The following is a 22,189-nucleotide window of genomic DNA, read 5'->3' on the forward strand; positions in this document are numbered from 1 at the left end:
CTCGAGGTAGTCACAGGCTTGCAGTGCATCATACCAAATCTTTCCAATATCTTTACCACATATTTTCCTTGAGATAGGAAAATTTCCCTTGGCTTCTGCCATACTTCAAGTCCTTGGTCCTTCACTTCAAATTCAAAAGCCAACTCCCTCTTACATTTGTGAATGAGAGGGTCTGCACCTATTAGAAAGAGGTCGTCCACATACAACACCAGTATGAGAGGCTTGTCATCTTCAACCTTAAGGTAAAGGTTAGGATCGGCTTCACTCCTAGTGAATCCCAGCTTCATCAAGTAGCTGTCGATCCTCTCATACCATGCTCGGGGTGCTTGCTTCAGCCCATAGAGATCCTTCTTCAACCTACATATATAAGATTTTCGATCATAAATTTCAAATCCTTCAGGTTGCTCCACGTAGACCTCTTCTTTGATCGAGTCCTGTAAGAATGCAGTCTTGACATCCATCTGATGTAGGTTCAATCCTTGTGAAGTGGTAAGGGCTATGATTGAGTGGATGGTCGTATATCTGGCAACAGGTGCAAATATCACATCATAGTCTATACCTTCTTTCTGGGAGAAACCACGAGCAACAAAACAAGCCTTATACTTTTCCATACTTCCATCTGCTGCATGCTTTATCTTGTAAAGCCATTTTGAAGTAACAATTGTCTTGTCTTGGGGTCTGGGAACTACTTCCCAGACATCATTCTTCATGATAGACTCATATTCTTCGGTCATAGCATCCTTCCATATTTGATGCTTGACGACGTCTGAGAATGATGAAGGATTATTTTGTATGATCGTGCTCATGATGGTCAGGTATCCCTGATACCTATTAGGTTTCTTACTTTCACGAAAGGTTCCTCAGGGTGCAGCATGTCCTTCAACATCATAGTAGCCCCCTAAGCCATGAAGGCCTCTTCCTAGAAGAGGAAGGCTCATGTGGAGGAGGATCAATCAGATCCATGGGTTCTTCTACATCATGCATTGATTCATCATCATTTTCTTTCAGTTCCCTGGTGTCGGCTTCTTGAGAGATCCTCAAAGTCGGAAGATTGTTCACCTTGCTGAGAGCCATATCTTCGTCAAAGGTGACATCATGACTAATTATGACTTCCCTTTGACCGACTACATAGATTCTATAGCCTTTAGTATTTTCACCATAGCCCACGAAAATTCCCTTCTTTCCAAATGAACCCAATTTATTTCTTTTCTCTTTCGGCACATGAAAATATACAGGGCTTCCAAAAATTCTAAAATGAGAAACATTAGGTTTCTTACCGGTGAACTTTTCTTCAGGAGTCTTGGAACCCAATGCTATATGGAAATGTTTGTAGTTTTAACCCATAGAAACTTCAGAAGTCTTTGATCATGTAGCATGGCCTGGACAACTTCCGCAATCGTGTGGTTCTTCCTTCCCGCTACACCATTCTGCTCAGGAGTATGTGGTGTAGTAGTCTCTCTCTTAATTCCAGCCTCAGATATGCCTGAGTGAACCAACTCTAATATATCAGAGGTCTTGCTTTGGCTTGAGGGGAATGGTCCCCTTTTGAGCTTTCCTTCGGCACATTCCAGACATACACCTTCTTCTCTACTTGGAATTCAAGCATCCCTGTTACCATCTATCTTACATCGGGTAGAGCTTTGTAATGAAGGTGGGAAAACCTCCGATGCCAAAGTTCGGACCGAAGAGCTGTGTCACAAGACATGACACTTAGCGGACTTCCATCGACCTAATATAATGAATCAACACTAAATCCAAGAGTAAAGGCATCTTTAACATTATTTTTCCATATATGTACCTTGCCATCGCTGAAGGTAACCTTGTAGCCTTTGTCTTCCATTGCCGAGATGGACACTAGGTTCTTTTTGAGGTTAGGTGCATTTAATACATGCTGGAATTTCTAGCCTTCTTGAATGGTTGTCCTCTTCCTTTATTCCCAGCTCTCCTCTTAACTTTGCTATTGAATTTGTCATTCCTTTGATTTGCCATCAAAGGGATTTTGATCATCGTCCTGGTGTGAGTCCTTTCTATCGGGGCACTCCCTTGCATAGTGACCTGCTTTATCATAGATGTAACATCGTCCTTTTCTTCCACCCTTAGGTCTAGCCTTTCCTTTTGATTTAGTCCTGGAATTATTTCTTTTCTTAGCATGAGAAGAAAAAGTAGCAGGAGGACCTTTAGGCATGGGCATTTCTTGCTCTTTTTCCCTTGTTTCTTCTTGAATGCATCTAGCCATTAATTCCTCGAAACCAGGAATTAAATTATAGTTCAGAAGAGTAGTCCTAAACATGTACCATTCGGATGGTAATCCTCCAAGAGTCGTGAGTGCCATTTCCCAGTCTATCGTAGATTTCCTTGGAGGTGTCTAGTTCAGAGATGTAGGCCACCAAGTGCTTGTTGATAGAGTCCCGGATGATCTTCTATTTTGACTTCTTCAGTTTTCCATTTGTTCCATGCAGCAGCAGATGCATTTGATGGAGGTTCGAAAATATTGTCTCTTACATGGTCTAGCACTCCTTGATCTTCTAGGGTTAGATCGATATACATCTTCCATCTGTGATAGTTAGCTTTCTCACATAGCTTGTCTTCGGCAGGAAAGAGTGTTGAGGACCCCATCGGTCTTTTAGGATAGCCTTGCCAATCTTCTCTTCGGTGATTGCTCTTGCTCTTGCTTGGGCTTTGTCTTCACCTCAGCTCTAATACCATGTTAAGTTATGGTATTTTCTATGCTTATAACAGTTTACTTCTTTTTCTTATTATATTCCATAGATTAGCAATCACATGTACATAAAGTAAAGTGCAGATAGAACATTAAACAATCGACAGAAAACAAGCCAAGACAAGAGACACAAGATGTGGCAGCTAGCCAGGGACAAACCCCACAATGTGTGGGGAAACCCTTTGATCAAATCTTCTTTTATCTTCAATAATTCAGCAAAGAGAAATAGTACAATAAATCTGACTCATATCAGCAGTAGCAAACCCTAGATCAACAGCATCAGCATTAGCGGCTTCATTATCAAACTAGGGCAGACGATATCTCACAAACCGACTGCCTGATTGACTTCATTCCACCACCAAAAGTTGCAGCTTCCAGAGGAGGTTCAGATGAACCTACAACGCAGTTCAGATGAGGAGATTTTCTAGGCCACGCAGGTCAATCTTTACTTCTACAATTGTAGCTTCAGTTTCAGTAGTTTCCGGCTTCAAACTAGGGCAGTCGATATCTTGCAAACTGTTCGTCGGATTGACTTCATTCCACCACCAAGAGTTGCGGCTTTCAGAGGAGGTTCAAATGAACCTATAGTGTAGTTCCAAAGAGGAGATCTTCTAGGCCATGCAGGTCAATCTTTACTTCTGCAGTTGCAGCTTTAGGTTTAACAGCGTCCAGCTTCACATGTGTGAGAGAGAGACCCATTTCTATGCATTAGACAAGAGACTCATTTCTACGCAGTAGAGAGAGAGAGATGTGATGAGAAGAGTAAGTGCAAATGAGGAAAAGTCCTCTTATATTTATACACAACGTTGGTGTTTGAATAGATGCAACTGTTGGGCTTCTGAGCCTACATGAGTTGTAGGTCACCTTGATAATAATTCAATTATCAAAATAAATTCATATCTCCATGAATACTTATCGGAATCAGATGATCTTTATATCAATCCTACACCTCTCGACGAGAGGAATCTAATAAAAATATTATCAGCCATGAATAAGATGAACCACATGAATTTTTTCCCTGGTTGCTAATTTTAACACAAGGAGTACCCATTCTCAGACTCACGAGCTCGTACTCTAGCTCAAAGGTCTTGCTCAGCTAAGTCTTTGCATTCTAGTACCAGCCTGTCACAACTAGTTATCTTCTCTGCAAAGCCAATCTCAACAGCCTAACCAACCAAGCCCTCTTCCTTATGGGCCTTCTCCTTTTATATTTCCCCCTTCCGCTTGGACTTCTAGTTCCCACTTGGCTATTCTTTCCCTCGACTGCCCCTCCCCCTTCCTATCAGCTCGGCTGCCTTTGTCTTCCGCTGACATCTTGCCGCAACCCTTCCGAAACTACCTATTCCTTCTTCGTTGTCTAGCTATCCTCTGTATAAGCTAACTGTTGTTGCCCCCCATTTCCTCCTCGTTATTTGGCCAGCCAAAATAATCAAAACCTTTGCAAAATCAAAACAAAGGCCCCAACAGGCCTCAACCACAATTCTTTGAATTGTCCCCGAGTCAATTTATTTCGATCTTGGTTGGCCCTGCTGGTATCTCCATGGGTTCCTCCATTGGTGGCTTCACTATCAATTGAGCTGGTTCTGCTGACTGATCAGTTGGTACTTCTTTTGATTCGGCCAACGCTAGCAGGATGGCATCTGCTCCTATTACACTTTCCTCCTTCTGAGGCTCCCCTATTTCAAACAAAGGCTCCAACTCTGAAACAACTGTCGTGGTTTGCTGCCTGGATTCAATGTACCTTTGAATGGAAGCTTCCCATCCTGCAAGGATTGTGTCAGCGCGTTGAGTGAAGTCCTCGGTCGTATTAGACATTAAGTCCATTTGTCGTTGGCTTCACAAGTTGTCCCATTGTTTTCTACTTGTGTCACAAACCTCCTTTAGAGTTATAACCTGCATACGGACCAGTGGGCGTAGGTCTCTAATCACCTTCTTTTCTTTTGCTGACTCTTCCTCAATTTGATCGAATTGGGCCTGGATTGCGTCAATATAGTCATTGATCTTCTGTAGCTAGTGGGAGTCTGTGCAGTCCTTTGTGCTGGCAAATAATGCCTGTATCCACTCTCTCATGGGGTATACTAGGTGATTTTTTAGTGCCAGGCTTCTTGGCCAATCGTGGACTCTATTCATCAGGGCATAGCCATCCGCGAGGGAATTGGCTAGTGCTTGCCTCTTTGCTTCTACTTCAGTGATTTTTCCCTCAAAAATCCTCATGTATATCTCAATTGGGTCCGGCAGTGCTGATCTTACCGTCTCCAGTTTCTTTTTCATGTCGGCATTAGTGGCTACTAGATTCAAGCATGTCGCTTGGATATGGTCGCAACAACTTACCAGTGTGTAGGTTGTGATGTTTGTTGGTGCCTTCATGTTTTCATCCATGATCGTTGGCCATAACGATCAGAATCTCTGCGTGACCTGATAAACCTAGGCTTGTAAATCTATGTTTGTCCGTCTTAGGTGATCTCTGTCTTCTGTCACCTCCTACAATTTCTTTGTCTGCTGCTCATTCTCCTTGGCCAAATCCTCATGGATATTTTTGGTCCTGTTTGTTACTTGTTGTATGAATGTAAATAGTTACACCGACGACCAGTCCTGTAGTGTGTCGGCTTACATTTTCTTGGGCTCTAGGAAATGTTGTTGTATGGGTAGGCCACTAGCTATGGATTTTTCGGAGTGGGAGGTGAGCGAATGGGCTTGCTGTGATTGTGGGGTGAACTATGGAGTGGGGGGAACAATGCTAGGGTTTGGGACCAATTTGAGATTTATAGGGAAAAGTGGCCGGTACGGTTCAACCCTTTTTCCCTACGGAATAATGTCTCGGCTTCCCCCTTGTGGTGGGTACAACCCAAGAATTAGTAATGCTAGTGATGTTGGCTACATACTGCTAGTAGAAGTGGTGCCCTTATCCTATCTCACTGACTCAACTTTCGTTTTCGCAGTTGTTCGTCATCAGTCGGACAAGAGGGTTTCTGATAGGGTCGTGGAGGTGGAGGCTGTGTGCAGGGAGTATTCCCGCGACTCATGTAAGGTAGTGGAGGTGGTGGGAGGAATTTCTTCGACTATGGGGGATGCGGAAACTGAGTCTTTGAACTCATCAGTAAGGTCGACAATTGGAGGTGGTGGAGTAGTTTTTAGATTTTTAACAGCAAGATAGTGAACAACTCTTTTCTTCTTTGGCTTAGGGACGGTTGGATGGGATGGAGTGTGCACTACTCCAGTGGGGAGTTTCATGGCCAGCGGAGTTGTGATGATGGGTGAAAACATAGTGGAACCTTGAAATTGCAAGGGTTGGTTTCTCTCACTTGATTAGCCTTCGAAACTTGCAATAGTTTTCCTCAACGCGAACATTTTCTCCTCCATCTGAAGCACCATCGGGTGGAGGAAATCTCCGGCTAGTCTCTTTTGCTGCATCTCCCCCTTGTGCCTGTTGCTTTAAGCCCCTGAACAGATAGTTGTGTTTCCCATCAGCAATTTTGCAAGCCACCCTCAGCCATGATACCACCTCAGTGTGTAGAGCTGTTGCAGTCAAAACGAATCTATGTGGCCTCATCCTAAATGTCTTCATGTGGATGCATGGTGGTCTGAGATAGGTGTGCGTGTGTGAGGCTGTGAACCAGACTTCTTCTGAAAATTCATCCAACAGGGTCTTAGGTATCCTCTGCGTTGAACTTACTGTTGTTAGCATTAGTTCATACCAATCCCTGAAAATCATTCCATTTATCTCTTTCGTGCTGGGATCCCACGACGCTCTCCATGGTTCATAACAGAGTGCTATCGGTTGTCCTTCAACAATGGGCATCATTTCCCTATCTCTCAGCAGCCTCGATTTCCACATTGTCAAAGGCATTAGAATGTACCCAAACAGAAAATTGGTACTCTGCCTATACACATCTTCACATGCTTTAAAAAGTTCGTTAAGAACAAAAGCAAACCAATTGAGTACCTCCCCTTGGTAGCAATGTTCCGTAATTGAAATTGCATCTAGTGTGCATTCGTTTCTCAAGAAGTGTCTCATGGTTTTTCCTACCATGATGTGGTAGGAAAATCTGATGTAGACTTCGTTTACCATATCTAGCTTTTCTCCTCTTCCACCTCGTTCAGTCCCATATCTTGTGTAGTAGTTATCTTCGCTCTGCTTCTTGGCACTTTTAGCACCTGCCTGGAATGCTGCGCTGAATGGGTTCCCTCCTGCTGATAATCCTGTTAGACAATGAATATCATCTACATGAATGGGGTACTCTTTGTCAGGCCACAGTGATCCCCCATGCATTTTGCTTTCCAGGAGTTTAGTACATTGTATTACGGTGAATTGAGTGTCGAAAATAGGTAGCCTTCTCAAATTGATTAAGGTCGACCTCTATAATTCTTTGAAATCCTCCTTGACTCTGGAAGTCTTGGTGTCATTGTCCTTCTAGATTTCCTCTGTGTAAACCTCCCTCTTCAGATTTGGGAACTTGAAGCAATCTGTAAGTTCATTGTCGACTAGGATCGCCTTATTGTATTTCCCATACAAATTGCCAACCAGCTCAATTCGTTCATCTAATGGATCTTGTGGAAATGAGACAATACCTTTCGCCATCTCCCTTTATCTCTCGTAAAAAATTGTCACGTGAGGTTTCGCACTTCTACATTTCTGCAGCTATTCTTTAGAGCTGGTCTGGATTTCTTCTAGTCTCTACAATTGAAACTCTGTAATTTCCTTCATTTTCATGTGAGTTAAATAGTCAGGCTTGACATGATGTTTCCTGACTAGACCTTAGCAACTAGTTACTCCAACAACTTTCCCCATGTGTTCTAGCCATACTTTATCACCGTCGGATGACCTGGACTTGAAAACCATGACGTGGACTGGGAAAGGAGAGAGTGGGCTAAATGCTGTATTAATTTTGTCATGATGGGGCTATTTGTTAACTAAACTTGTGCTTAACAAGAAAAGATTTTGCAGCTCCTACTTTGACAGTCGCATTATTGGTTACTTATTATGGAAATGACTACTGGTACAACGGAAAGGATGGGTACAACGTGTGATGATAAAGACTGGAAAAAGTGTCTGTCTATGTGTAACTTGTGGACTTTGACTACATGTGTGACTGCAAATTCTACTTTTTCCCTCCCCCCGACCACAATTGGGTTGTGGCATGATGATATTGTTGCTGCAACCTTATTGACATTTTGCTTATTTCTATGATAAAAAACATGACTCTAACTAGCTGCTAAAAATGATTGACTAACTCTTATTACCTCCTACCTACTTGTGGGCTCGTTTCTGAGACCCTCTTTTATCTTGAATTTGTGTTTGATGACTTGTGAAAGGGCTTTAAGCGTGCACCATTTACCCATCCGTGTAGCATGATTCCGTCCAGTTGCGCCAATCTTACTGCTCCAAAATCTATGATTTCTGTAACTATAAATGGGCCCAGCCAGTGCATCTGTAGTTTCCTTGGGAATTTCTGGAACTTGCTGTCATATAGCAATACCTAATCCCCAACTTCGAATGTCTTCTTCCTAATATGCCTATCATGCCAAGCTTTCTACCTTCTCTACTCCACTAACTGATGAAACTCAGCCAAGAATCAGGATTCATCAAGTTCCATTAGCTAACTCAGTCTTTCTCTCAATGCCATACTATCTATCATTCTCGTTGCTTCAGATATGAACATGCTTGGTATTACCAACTCCACTGGCACCACTACTTCCCTTCCGTATACTAGCTGAAACAGAGTATGTTTATGAAGTCTGTTCACTGTTGTTCTATACACCCATAGAGTTGCTAGTATTCTTTCATCCCATTCCACCCTGTTGGTTGATATAATATTTGTTATACCTTTCTCCAAGATTTTGTTGAATGCTTCAATAGTTTCATTGGCCTATGGATGATATGGACTACTTTTGTTATGTTGAATCATGAAATTCTTCAGAAGAGCCTCAATAGTTTCCTTTATAAAATGCATTCCTTGGTCGCTTGTGAGACTCTTCGGGCACCCAAACCTTGAGATTATGTTCTAGAAAATAAACCTTGCAGTTGTGTCTATTGTGCAGTCCCTGATGGGTGCTGCTTTTGCCCACCTAGTGAGGTATTCCGTTGCGGTTATTATGTATCTTGTGCGTGAATGCCTCGCCGGTGGTGTAATGGGCCTAATGAAATCTATTTCCCATTTCTCAAATATTTGCATTATGTGAACAAGATTTAAAGGTATCTCATCTCGTCGGGAAGGCTTTCCAACCCTTTGACATACATTGCATCTCTTAGCATATTCTTTAGAATATTTATGAATGGTCAACCACCATAGTCCTGCTTGCAGTATCTTCCTTGCGATGGATTTACCTCCTACATGGGCTCCTGCGACTCCTGCATGACATTCCCATAATACATCTTCTCTTTCATGGCGAAGGATGCATTGCCTCAATATTTGATCTAAACCCATTTTGTAGAGGTGTCCAGCGATTAGTTGGCAGTCTGTTTCCGTTACTATTAAGTGTCGCTTCTATGTTGTTGTATATTCTTCTGGGCAATGGCTTGTTGTTAATAGGGTGGTGATCTCTTCTAGGTGATCTAGGACTGCCTCTATTCTGAATAAGTCAGCATCAGGCAGTCGATCATCCAATGCTCCCTCATTCTCTCCTGTCTCCAGTCGTGACAAGTGGTCTAGCCCCACATTCAGTCTACTAGGTTTTATGACCACCTCGAAAGTAAATTCCTGGAACAGCAATAACCATCAGCATATTCTACCTTCTAGTACTAGTTTGTTTACTAAGTATTTCAATGCGGAATGGTCTGTGAAGAATTTTAATGGCACCCCTAGTAAGTAATGCCTAAACTTTTGGAGAGAATAAACCATGGCCAAGGCCTCCCTCTCGGTTGTCGTATAATTCCTTTCCGCAGTTGACACTTTTTGCTGGTGTAATACACCGGGTGGTCCATATTTCTCTCCCCTGGTTGTGCTAAGACCGCTCCTAGTGCTATCCCTGATTCATCAATGTGCACATGAAACATTTTGTTCCAATCTAGATAGACAAGTATCAAGGTGCTTACTAGTTTTTCTTTCAATATATTTAGTGTTGTTTGAGAGTCCTTAGTCCAAATGAACTCTTCTGTCCTCTTCAGTAATTTTTCCATTGGGGCTGTGATTGACGCATAATTCCTGATGAAGCATCGGTAATACCCTATATGGCCTAGGGTGGACCTCAATTACTTCACGTTGTACAACGGTTCTATGTTGATAATTTCCACAACCTTCGCTGGGTCTATGCATACTCCATCCTTGCAGACGATATGGCCTAATAGTGTTCCAAACGGGACCACAAAAATACACTTCTTGAGGTTTAAGGAAATTTGCAGTTGTCGACACCTTTCAAACATAACCCTTAGTAACATGGTGTGTTTCTTCAACAAGCTATATACTATCTATTCATCCATGTACACCGCTAGAAACCTGTGAATGTAGTCTCAAAATGTACCAATGACAATCCTTGAGAAGACCGCTGGTGCATTCTTCAATCCGAAGGGAATTACGTTATATGCATATGACCCCCATTCGGTAGTGAATGTTGTTTTTCTTTTATCCTCCTCGATTATCCGAACTTGATGGTAGCCCGAGAATCCGTCTGTAAACGACTATGCTTCATTACCCCCTACATTGTCTAGGACCTCGTCACTTAAAGGTGTCGGGAATGGGTCATGCACACATGCATTGTTGAGACTTCTTTAGTCAACACATACTCTGATTTCGGTTGCATCCTTCTTGTATTGTATGACTATTAGACTTATCCACTCTACTTCATCTACTAGAAATATAATCCCTGCTTCCAACATTTTTTTGATTTCCTTGTTAACCTTCTCCTTCACCCTTGGGTTCAGTATATATGGTCTATGCTTTACCAGATGGGTATCCGGCCTTAGAACAAAGTTCATCTCCCCTATGTCTCCTTTTATTCCCTTCAGCTCTACTACTGAAGCTGGAAACAAGTCCTGGTACTCTTGTAATAGGTCAAAAATTTCTTTTGTGGTCTGTTCATCCTAGTAATCTCCTACAGACACCATTTTGGGTTTATCCTCTATCCCAACATTTTGTTTTCTCAGCTTCATCAGTAGAAGGTGAGCACCTTCTCTTGAGGGACTCTCCTAGATGTCTCTCTCTCCTTCTATTTCCTCGAAGGTTAGGTGTCTCAATCTGTCTAAACCATCCTCTTCTAGCTCTACATCCACCTTGTCGCAGGTCGCATATTCTGGAGAATTCATGTCATACAAACACTGTAGAAAACTTTCGTTAGGACAATCTTCAACTAACTGTACTGAGGAAAACAGAACCCTTTTTATCGCATGGAGTGTCTCAGTCATGCATTCATTGTTACCTCTGAATGAAAAACTACTAACAAATTGTGCCTCCAAAACATCCCAATCCACCGTTTGTCGATGGAGTTCCTCTTGTACGTACCAAGCTCGGGGAACAGTCCCTAAGGTATGTATGAATATATGTACCCACAGATCCTTTGGTATTCCTTGGATTTTCCAATCCTTTATGCAGGCCTTGATGTGCCTCTTGGAACTTATATTCACTATGTATTTCATATTATCATGTGGTCGGTCTTCATCTTGGGAAAATCTTTCCCTCATGGCTTGCTTGATGGTTTCCCAATTTTGTAATGCGCTGTGGTGTGTTCTCCACCGTCTTGTCCGCTTTGCCATGAGATCGATATCAAGAAAAGGAATATTTTGATCTTCCCTCATTTCTCTGTCTACCTTGTTCAAGAAGATGTCCACCGATTCAATGTCGTAGTACTTGGGATAGTCTCTTATCTCTGTTCCTATCCAATTTACTCGGCTTATCATTGCACAACGTCTAGTGTTTAGTTCATATCCGCCTTGCTTCCATGCATCCCATGCAGCTTCTGAATCGATCTCTGAGCTTTGAATACTTCTCCAATTGATGGATCCTCCTGTAGTAGGATTTATGTAATCTTCCCTTTTTCCCATTGTTAGTGTGTATAGCTAGTCTAACATTCTTGGTTCATCCCTATCATCTACAGGTTCTGTGAACCTGGGTCCTTGATAAGGGTCCAAGGGTTGGATCACCCTCATTCCTTCTGCTTCGAAAATCATCATCTCTTTCTTTAGGTCGATGATAGCATAGTTTTCATAGGCCCAATCGATCCCAAGGAGCATTAGGTATGGGTCCTTATCTCCCATTATATCGATCACCTCAAATTCAGTGCACGTCTTCACCCCCGCCACATCTACTTCCATGTTTTTTAGCCTTCCAATGGGTAGTATACAATATTGGTTTTCCATTCTTAGTTGAATCGGTGAGTATTTTAGATGAACTTCCCCATTGCCTCCAACGTTTTCCTAGGCAGGATGTTTACATGCGATCCCAGGTCTAGGCAGGTTGTTTACATCCGATGCCAGGTCTAGCATCGTGTCCCTGATTTGGAATCCCGCAACCTGAGCATTAATTTAGAATTCCTTTCCGTTTCTCTTCTTGTTTTGTCTCACTCTTCTGGAATGCTTTTCAGGTAGGTTGGCGGGTGATTGTTCCGCTTCCCCTTCCTCTAATGATAATGCAGCCTTTAAACTTTTCCACAACTCCTTTAACATGTATTCATATTCGACAATTTGCAGGAATAATTTAAACCAGTCTTCAATTGGTTGGGTGTGATCAAGCACATGTCCATTCTGTCTCTGGTCTTCCTTCATCTCAGTCATCCCCTCGAACATCTTAGCTGCTTCGTGATAATACTATTTTTGGCGCTCAAGCTGATATGATTTCTTTGGAGATGTTGCTCTAACAATCAAGGGTGGGTCCGTCGTACTATGATCCTCCCTCATTTTCTTTCCTCCTCTTGTAACTATATTAATATTGGTTGTGGGAAGACCGTCGTCAGTACGAGGTTTGGCATTAACCAGGTTAGCCCCCCTCTGTCTGGTCCTTTCCTCCCACTTTGCAATGAGTTCTAGGCAATCCTTTGTGGCATGAGTATTAATCCTGCATTGTGAGCACCATGGTCTCCTAGGGAGCAGGCATTCCCTGGCGATGTGTCCTTCCTGGTCACAGTTGTAACACCTTATGGGACTTCTCCCTCCCGTTCTTCCTCCTCTCCCATTTCCTCCTCGTCCTCCCTAGTTTGACTCATTAATCCTGAACGTCAACCTATCCAGCCATTCTGCTAAAGCATCTAGTTCTCGTCACTTGTCAGTGTAATGTGTTGTATATTGTTGTGGGGAAAAATGCCTATGCAGGACGATCCTATCCACCTAAGGTGTGACAGTGCCTTAGCAACAAACGAGTACAGCTATTTCGGTTTCTTCCTTTATGAAATGTGAAAGAAGAGAGATCAACAGACTTACCAGTGTCTTCCGTTTGTCCCTCGATCCGGTCTCTCTTCTCTTTGGGTGTTCACAGCTACTTGCCTTCTTGCTTGTCCAGCTTCAAAGGGTTCCTGCAAGATCACAAGAGAACAACTACTTGCGACAAGAGAAGAACACTACACAAAGACAGATATTCACATTCATAACTAGTTTAGGATTAGAAATAAACCAAATACACTAAAGCATTCATACATCAAAATACATCAGCATATAGGAGAAACCAAGATAGCTTTATTGATGAATAACAAGGTTCAGGAAGAAATACAACCCAGAGGGCTCCAATCCAGCATCTCCTTCCCAGCAAATGGAATTCCTATCTTCACCCCTTTCGAAGCATTAAGCACCCAATGATTCCAATCTCAAACCAACAGCAATTCTTTGCAATAACAAAATTCCAGCCTTCAGATCTCATGGAGGAGAGATCCATATATAAATGTTTAGAGAGAGGATGAGTCAGCTTGAGATCTGACTAGTGTCCTCTCCCTCTGTCAGTTATTGAGTCCACTTGGAGGTTCTTGCTTCCACTTGGAGATTTGGAACCTCTTACTCATCACCAGTCGAATTCCCTGAGGCAAGTGTCATTTTGGAAGCTTCCTGGGTTTTGACACCTTGAGAAATGAGCCTGCCACATGTCCACTCTCGTTCAGCGCACGTAGCCAGTGTCCCAGTTGACATTCAATGCAGGTAGCCAGTGTTGGCTTTGACATTCAGCGCAAACAGCTAGTGTAGCCACTGAAATGATCCTGAATTGACTTGTTTTTGAGCAGTTTCTGGTGGAGAACTTCTGTGAATTGCTGTGGTTTGTTAGCCTTGTTCCTCTAGGGGTAGGAACAACATGTTTAGGGACTTTGGATCCCTAAGATTATGGACATTTCATGCTTATAGCTGTAAGGCACAAAAATGTCTATAACAGTTGCCCCCTAAAGTATGAGGCCGTTTATTGGGTGAAATGCTTTATCAGGGGGATCCGAAGTTCATCCAATGTTGGGAGGAGACCTGTAATAAGATACAATACAATACATTATTTTTCATACTGCTTTCATGATCTAGCTGAGGCGGGCATTCCCATGCTCAGCTTTATAAATTCATTTTTCTGTACATAGAACAGACAATCGTCTGGTGGTAGACTGATAATTTTGATGAAATTATCATCCTTTGAGTAGGATGATTATCTGCTGCAATGATGTACATGTCAATGTCTTTATCTTTCCTGCATATATATCGCAGCCCAGATGGATGAAACTAGATCCGGGGTCTTCAAACTCGTTCGATCTTCACTCTAAGTACAAGTCGATCCATGTGAGAAATGTTCTGAAGTCGAACATGGAAAGACATCGCTTGATTACCGGTCAATGATGTAAACCGTTAACAAGCGCGAGAGGAATCACCGATAATGATAATGACCCTCAAGGTACTGCAGTACAATTCACGTGGTGTGAATAAAGGACTTGGCGTCGAACACCACGCAAAATCTTTCGGTCGAAGGTCATTGATGTATACCTGTCGCCGGAAGTGAGAAACTTGCCATTGTGGCATGCAAGCTTCAAAGTACTGAAGGGGTTGTTCCTAGATCAACTTCTTGGATAATGAGCTGATGTCGACAAGAAGCGATCCATCAAAGGAGGGCCTTAATGAATCCCACATCAGTGACACGGAACGGAGATAATGATTTTAATGGAGGTGAAAACGATCTGTGACATATGATTCAAGGTGGCGGTCATGAAAGGATGAAGGATAATGTATGGCAGTGGATGGGACACGGTTGACTTTTCTGAACGAATTCTCTTGAACATATGGCGACACTGATGCGATGGATTGGTAGCATTACCCCAAATATGGATGGTATGGCGAGACCATGGATGTGACCGGTGAATGAAACAACCCAACCCGATTATGATACGGAGGAAAAGTGTCATGTTCAAGAGCGACTTGCTACCATCAAAGTTTTCTTGAGTTTCTCCCAATTTTTCCCCAGTCATTGCTGACCAGTACCTCTTTATTTCTGTCAAGCTTGAGGAGGATAACATATGCTTGTTCTATAACCCGCCCTTCGGGCAAGCCCATCGCTATGTTTTAACGAGCCTAGCGATAGTGAAACTCGTTCTCGTCTAAAAACAAGTTTGTCGCTATTTAATGATTTTAACGAGTCTAACGACAAGGATAACTCGATCCTTTTCATTTTTAGAGAGTCTGAAAAGGTACATAAAGTTAACTCCAAAAGTCCTTTTTCGTCATCTAATCTCTTAAGTCCGAAAAAGTATAAAACAATACAGAAGGGATGAATTTTCGATAGTTTTAACGAGCCGAACAAAACAAGCGCTCGATCTTTTTGTGCAATAATCCCTCAGGTCCAAAAAGATTAAAATCTAGAGGAGGGATAGCTCTTCCTGTCCCTTTAACGAGCTGGAAGGCCAAGGACTCGGCAATCTTTTTATATTTTACGAGTCGGATGAAAAGAGCTTAAAGAAGACTCATCTTTTGAGGAACGAGTGATAAACAGGGTTAGCAGCTGATTCCAGGTACAGGTTGGAATTTTCCAATCACGGCAGTGTCACAAGGATGGCTAGGTGAAATCACTCTTCGCAGCTGTTCCTCAAAATGGGTAAACAAACATATGGAGGTGAATGATCGGCCAAATGAAAAGTGGAGGTGACGGTGCAAACACGACCAAGGCTTTAATGGCTGATGATATTACATTCACGGTGGTTATTTACCGGAATAGTTCATTTTTTAACGAGCTTAAACGCGGGTGGAAACATTTGCTCGATCTTATGTTTATTTTTTAACGAGCATGAACTATGTGTTAAAACTGCTCAATGCGGGTTTATTTTTTAACGAGCTTGAACCCTGCGGTAACACTGCTCATGGCGGGTTTATTTTTTAACGAGCTTGAACCCTACAGTAACACTGCTCATGATAAGTTTGCATGCCCCCAGCATAATAACGCAAATCAAGGTGCATGCCCCCCAAGCTTCATTGCATTCAACTTGGTGGTTGGAATGAAGGTTTACCTTTGAGATTTGGAAAGGAGATTGTTTCATTTTTTAATGAGGTTGACACAGTAAAAGAACTATCCTCATGACTCCTTGTTTCATTTTTTAACGAGGTTGACATGAGATTAGAACCGTCCTCGGAGCCCACTGTATTTACAGTATTTCTATTAGGGCAATGATCCATGCATACAAAATGTTTAGGAATCTTCCGAATCCATTAGATATAGAAGATTTCATATTGTAGGTTTCCACTATGGCCACTTCTGCCAGATTACTTGCAGGCGGTAGGGAAAAAGGACCCATTAAGGCAGGGTCTTTTAGGAGACCTATTCCAATATTTTGAAGTGAATGATTGCTTCCATGGATCATTGGAATGCTTCCCGTAACTTGTGAACTATTGGGGAGGAAAGTTTGTTGGTCGATGACTGTAATTCCTCCTTGAAAGGGAAATGCAATCTTCCTGAAGTAGGTCGACACAACTGTGGCCATGGCATATATCCAGGGCCTTCCTAGTAGGATGTTGTAATCGAGGTTTCCATCAATTACTTCAACATCAATTCCTACTGTTTTGCCCCCTAGTTCAACTTGCAAGTTACTTAAAATCCCGTATGGAGTGTATGATCGTCCATCAAATGATTTTAACGTCGTTGACGATCTTGACAAGGGTGGTGAGCCTAAATTCTTCCAGCAACTCATCGACATAATACACGTAGATGTCCCCTCATCAATAATTGTTCGATGAACAGTTTTGTTGAGGGCTTTCACTTGAATAAGGAAAGCTCGTTGAGCTGGTAACTGAGGGTCATATCCCTTATGATCAAAGGCCACAAGATTGGAGTCCATTGGGTCAATTTCACCTATTGCTGATAATAAAGCTTGCTCTTGGGAGAGGCAATTTTGCGGTACCTCAAGCGTCAACATAGCGGACGACGATTGGGCCAGGTCCTCTATTATATTATAATTCTGTGCTATTTTTGCATGAGGATTAAATGTCGACTTGTACCCTACTCCCTTTGGCGACTTTATCATTTGTTCAGGAATGGTGGGTGGCACAACTTTGGTCAAAGTTGTTGTCGAACTACTAGGTTGTTCATTAGCCTTGTTATTCGACACCTGTGGATTCCCGTAATCTTTATTCCTTGCCAAAGCATCATTTTGCTGCTTTGAGACAGACAACATAAGAATTTGGGATCGAGAAGCATTTTGATTAGCAACCAGTTTGGTTCCCGGGTTTGGAAACGGATCAGTTAATACTGCTGAGGGTTTTGAACTCTTAAAGAGTTTCTTAACTTCAGCTATATGTGGACAATCTCTCGTCCAATGATCCTCATCGCATATATGACACCCCGCAGGGGGTTTCCTTTTTCTCCCTTTCTTTTTCTTCTTGCCCCCCAGTTGCTTCAGTTGTTTGCCCTTGTCGGTCGACACGACATTTACTTCCGAGGCAAGAAGTTCCTCATTTGCATTTTGACTGGAAATCTTACGGGCTTTTTTAGATGTAGCCTTTGTCGATTTCGTGTCTGTCGTGCCAATCACGCCATCGCCAGCGTGAGAGTCATTGTTTGATTTAGGAGGAGGAGGAATTGAGAATTTCGGTCTAGGGGCGTCAGGTATTTTGTTGTAGAGCGTGCCAGACTGAGTATAGACCAAGTCCAGATGTTGTGCACGAGCGATGACTTGCTCTTCCGTTATGACTCCCCCCTTTGCCACATCTTCCGTGATTGTAGGAATTAAGGATTTGATAAACCATTCAGCTAATAGCTGATTGGGAACGTACGTTTTCACCATCCTACGATGACGTCGCCACTCATTTATATGATTAGATATGTGAGTGGCCGTTGTCTGTTTGAAGTTGGTTAGGAGTTCCGTTCCCGTTTCATACCTTATCGGTAATTGAAAATGGGTTAAGAAAGTCATGGCTAAGGTACTGAAGTTGTCGAACGAAGCTCTAGGCAATTCAATATACCATTTTGCCGCTGGACCCGTTAACGTCCTCTGAAAAAGGCGAAGCCTTATCGAATCATCGTTTAGGGTGTTTGATGAACACCATAGATGAAATGTCATCATGTGATTCGATGGATCTTCACCTGGATTTCCATTAAATTTAGGAATATCTGATGGAAGTTTATGCAGAATCGCTGGCCACCAAGGGGCATAAGCAATTGGATCATTCGTCAGCCGGTTTAGATCTGGTAATTCTAGAGTTGCTACAAAGGGCAACTATTGATTCAGGTTAGGCGAAGCATACCCAGGATAAGATGGAATCGCCTGAGCAGTGGGTCTTTGCATACCAGCATAATGTATTTGATGCTGGCAACTTTGACAAGGTTGATGGGCATAACCATTATAATATGGTTGTTGATTACAGCTTTGGAAATGCGATTGCCCATTACTTACAAAGACTTGTTGCTCAGGTCCTTGATATGATTGCTGGAATGGGGGTTGTTGAGTTTGAACCAGCTCTGGTTGTTGACCCATTTGCTGTTGACCAATACTGGATGATTGACCAAGATGAGGAGTCACAGTACTTGTTTGATCCTGAGTCGCTCCAGATAAGGAGGCACTAACCTGAGGTAGTGATTGAGTCGTTGAGACAAGAGGCTGTTGTATTGCAACCTGAGGCTGTTGGGGTTGACATACAACAGGTAGCACTTATACTTGCGACGCAGTCACCATAGCAGGTATAGTGGGAATATTCGACACAGGGTGGACTGGTTGCATTGAATATACAACCCTTGGTTGCTGAGGCAGTATTGGTACCCAACCGTTGGATGTAATTCCAGTTTGACCTGAACTTTGTTGTAAACTCCCATATGGTTGTTCTCTGGGAGGGAACAATGAAAAGGCATACTGCCCTCCATATGGTGGCAATCTAGTACTTAAAGGGCAGATTGGCCTTTGAAGAAACATTGGATCAATTTGTTGAGTTTCAACATAAGAAATACCAGATGATAATCTGGACGAAGAAATAGGAACTAACCATGTCGTCGAAGCAGTCCCTGATGGGACTCCGGCTTGTTGTTGATAACTTGCCGGGACAGATGGTATACCATCGAACATCGTTGGGGTAGCAGCAGGAGGCTCTGCCGCTGCTGTGTCGGATGACACAGTCCTGGATGTCGACGGTTGTTCAGACATGTCTAGTCTATCCAAAAGATTTTCTAGCGATTCTACAAGAACTTACGATGAAAAGAGACTAACTTCGAAGATCAACGAGGGAATGGTGATGATTATTCCGTTTAAAATAAATTTTAACGACGCTTTAGACACAACTTGCTTTTTCAATTTTAAAGAGTCGAGAAAAAGCTAAAGATGACTCTAGTCTCCTTCGATGTTTTAACGAGCCCGAAGTGACAAATGCTCGGATGGACTTTTTCCATTATAGAGTCTGAAAAAGGCCAAAAGGGACTGCTCTGGAGTTCTAGGTAGAGGGTGTGCCAAACTTTTCGCAAAACCGCAGAATACTTTTTAGGGTACGGGCGGTCGATCTTCCTGAATGCTGTGTTCAGTGCATTGCGATCAGTAGGGCGTCCGACACGGCTTCCTAAGGATAAAGGTTTTATGCCTATAGGGGTCTCCCAATATATACGCGATGGTACATGGGAGCACAATTCGTACTGGCGCTATTGTCCCTCAGGAGGAATCACCCACCATCAATGAGATCGACAGTCACCAGGCTTTACGACGCCGGAACACGTCTCTAGCCTAGACCTCTATGTTGTGCGTTAAGTTACAAAGCGTTGTTAAATTCATTCAATTTATTTTAGGTTGATCTTTTTAGAAGTTTGCCTTTTGAGGTTCACCACGAGATGTATGATACAATTCCTAAATGCAGTCTAAAGATGATAATCAAGCTTTATATCTTTTCAACTATGAAAATCCTAGCTACAAAGGGAAAAGAAAAACACCATCTTTTCTCAAAGAGCAATCAGCACACTCTAATGCACTTTCCCTAAATCAAGCATGCAAACTATCAAGATGCAAATGCACAATGCAGGTGTTTGTTTTCCGCTTTCTTAGTATTGATGCCTACAAAGAAAGCTTTTTGTACAACTTTGAATTTGCTTTTAAATGACAAATACAAACAAGTTTACTTTTTCGAAATCAGAGAGGGTAGAAGAGATTACAACACTTAACGATTTCCGAAATGAATACTTGTTTCGACACTTAAAAGAGACAAACTCAAACCAAAAGCAAAAGTAAATGTATAATCAACTGTAAACAGCCAATGAACTCTCTCCTAAGATCGCAATCAACAGATCTGAATCAAGGGCTACAGGATGATTATTTCACTCATGCAAATGAAAACTGTAAATGACGCCACAAACACATAAAAACACTCACAGTCTTTTTGTACAAAAGGAGGAGGAATTTAAGCAGAGAAAAGGAGTTATCAGACTGGTACCTATGCTGGTTACAGGCTACAAAAATCAGATATCAAAACAAGGAAAAACAGAGCAGAGAACCCCAACTACACAAGGCCTAACTGGATCAGCGCACCCTCATCACAGGGGTTTTGACATTCAGCGCAGGTAGCCTTCACGGGACCTGCGTTGAAATGCAGAACCTCTTCACAGGGTCTGCGCTGAAGGAGAAACGAGAGTTTCTCACTGGGTTCTGGGTCACAGTTTGCTATTTAATCTACAGTTTCAGGCCAAATCAAAGCAACAAGCAAGGTACAATCAAAGGGATGCTTTGAGGGAGTACTAAGATCTATCACAAAGGATCATCAAATCATTTGTGAGTCCATTGTTCAGATCATAGACAAATCCAGTGATTGGATCAAAGCAGCAGCTGTCTACTTTGCATATGAGAATAGCAGATGCAGTTCGATTGTTGCTGTTGAGTCTATGAAACAAACAATGATAGAAACACAAATAAAATGACTAAACAGATCTCCCCAGCGGAGTCGCCAATTTTTTGTGGGGAAAAATGCCTATGCAGGACGATCCTATCCACCTAAGGTGTGACAGTGCCTTAGCAACAAACGAGTACAGCTATTCCGGTTTCTTCCTTTATGAAATGTGAAAGAAGAGAGATCAACAGACTTACCGGTGTCTTCCATTTGTCCCTCGATCCGGTCTCTCTTCTCTTTGGGTGTTCACAGCTACTTGCCTTCTTGCTTGTCCAGCTTCAAAGGGTTCCTGCAAGATCACAAGAGAACAGCTACTTGCGACAAGAGAACAACTACTTGCGACAAGAGAAGAACACCACACAAATATAGATATTCACATTCATAACTAGTTTAGGATTAGAAATAAACCAAATACACTAAAGCATTCATACATCAAAATACATCAGCATATAGGAGAAACCAAGATAGCTTTATTGATGAATAACAAGGTTCAGGAAGAGATACAACCCAGAGGGCTCCAATCCAGCATCTCCTTCCCAGCAAATGGAATTCCTATCTTCACCCCTTTCAAAGCATTAAGCACCCAATGATTCCAATCTCAAACCAACAGCAATTCTTTGCAATAACAAAATTCCAGCCTTCAGATCTCATGGAGGAGAGATCCATATATAGATGTTTGGAGAGAGGACGAGTCAGCTTGAGATTTGACTAGTGTCCTCTCCCTCTGTCAGTTCTTGAGTCCACTTGGAGGTTCTTGCTTCCACTTGGAGATTTGGAACCTCTTACTCATCACCAGTCGAATTCCCTGAGGCAAGTGTCATTTTGGAAGCTTCCTGGGTTTTGACACCTTGAGAAATGAGCCTGCCACATGTCCACTCTCGTTCAGCGCAGGTAGCCAGTGTTCCAGTTGACATTCAACGCAGGTAGCCAGTGTTGGCTTTGACATTCAGCGTAAACAGCTAGTGTAGCCACTGAAATGATCCTGAATTGACTTGTTTTTGAGCAGTTTCTGGTGGAGAACTTCTGTGAATTGCTGTGCTTTGTTAGCCTTGTTCCTCTAGGGGTAGGAACAACATGTTTAGGGACTTTGGATCCCTAAGATTATGGATATTTCATGCTTATAGCTGTAAGGCACAAAAATGTCTATAACATATATGCATAGAAATCACAGTAGCTGTTATTAGGGACATTGGAGTACTTCTGCAATATCGGTCACATTCGTGGCATATGCCCATACATTCTACAAATCTCACAAT

The sequence above is a fragment of the Pinus tabuliformis genome, chromosome 3_1 (assembly GCF_031772625.1).
Source record: "Pinus tabuliformis cultivar Carrire ecotype Pingquan chromosome 3_1, CPIR1, whole genome shotgun sequence".
NCBI lineage: Eukaryota > Viridiplantae > Streptophyta > Pinopsida > Pinales > Pinaceae > Pinus > Pinus tabuliformis.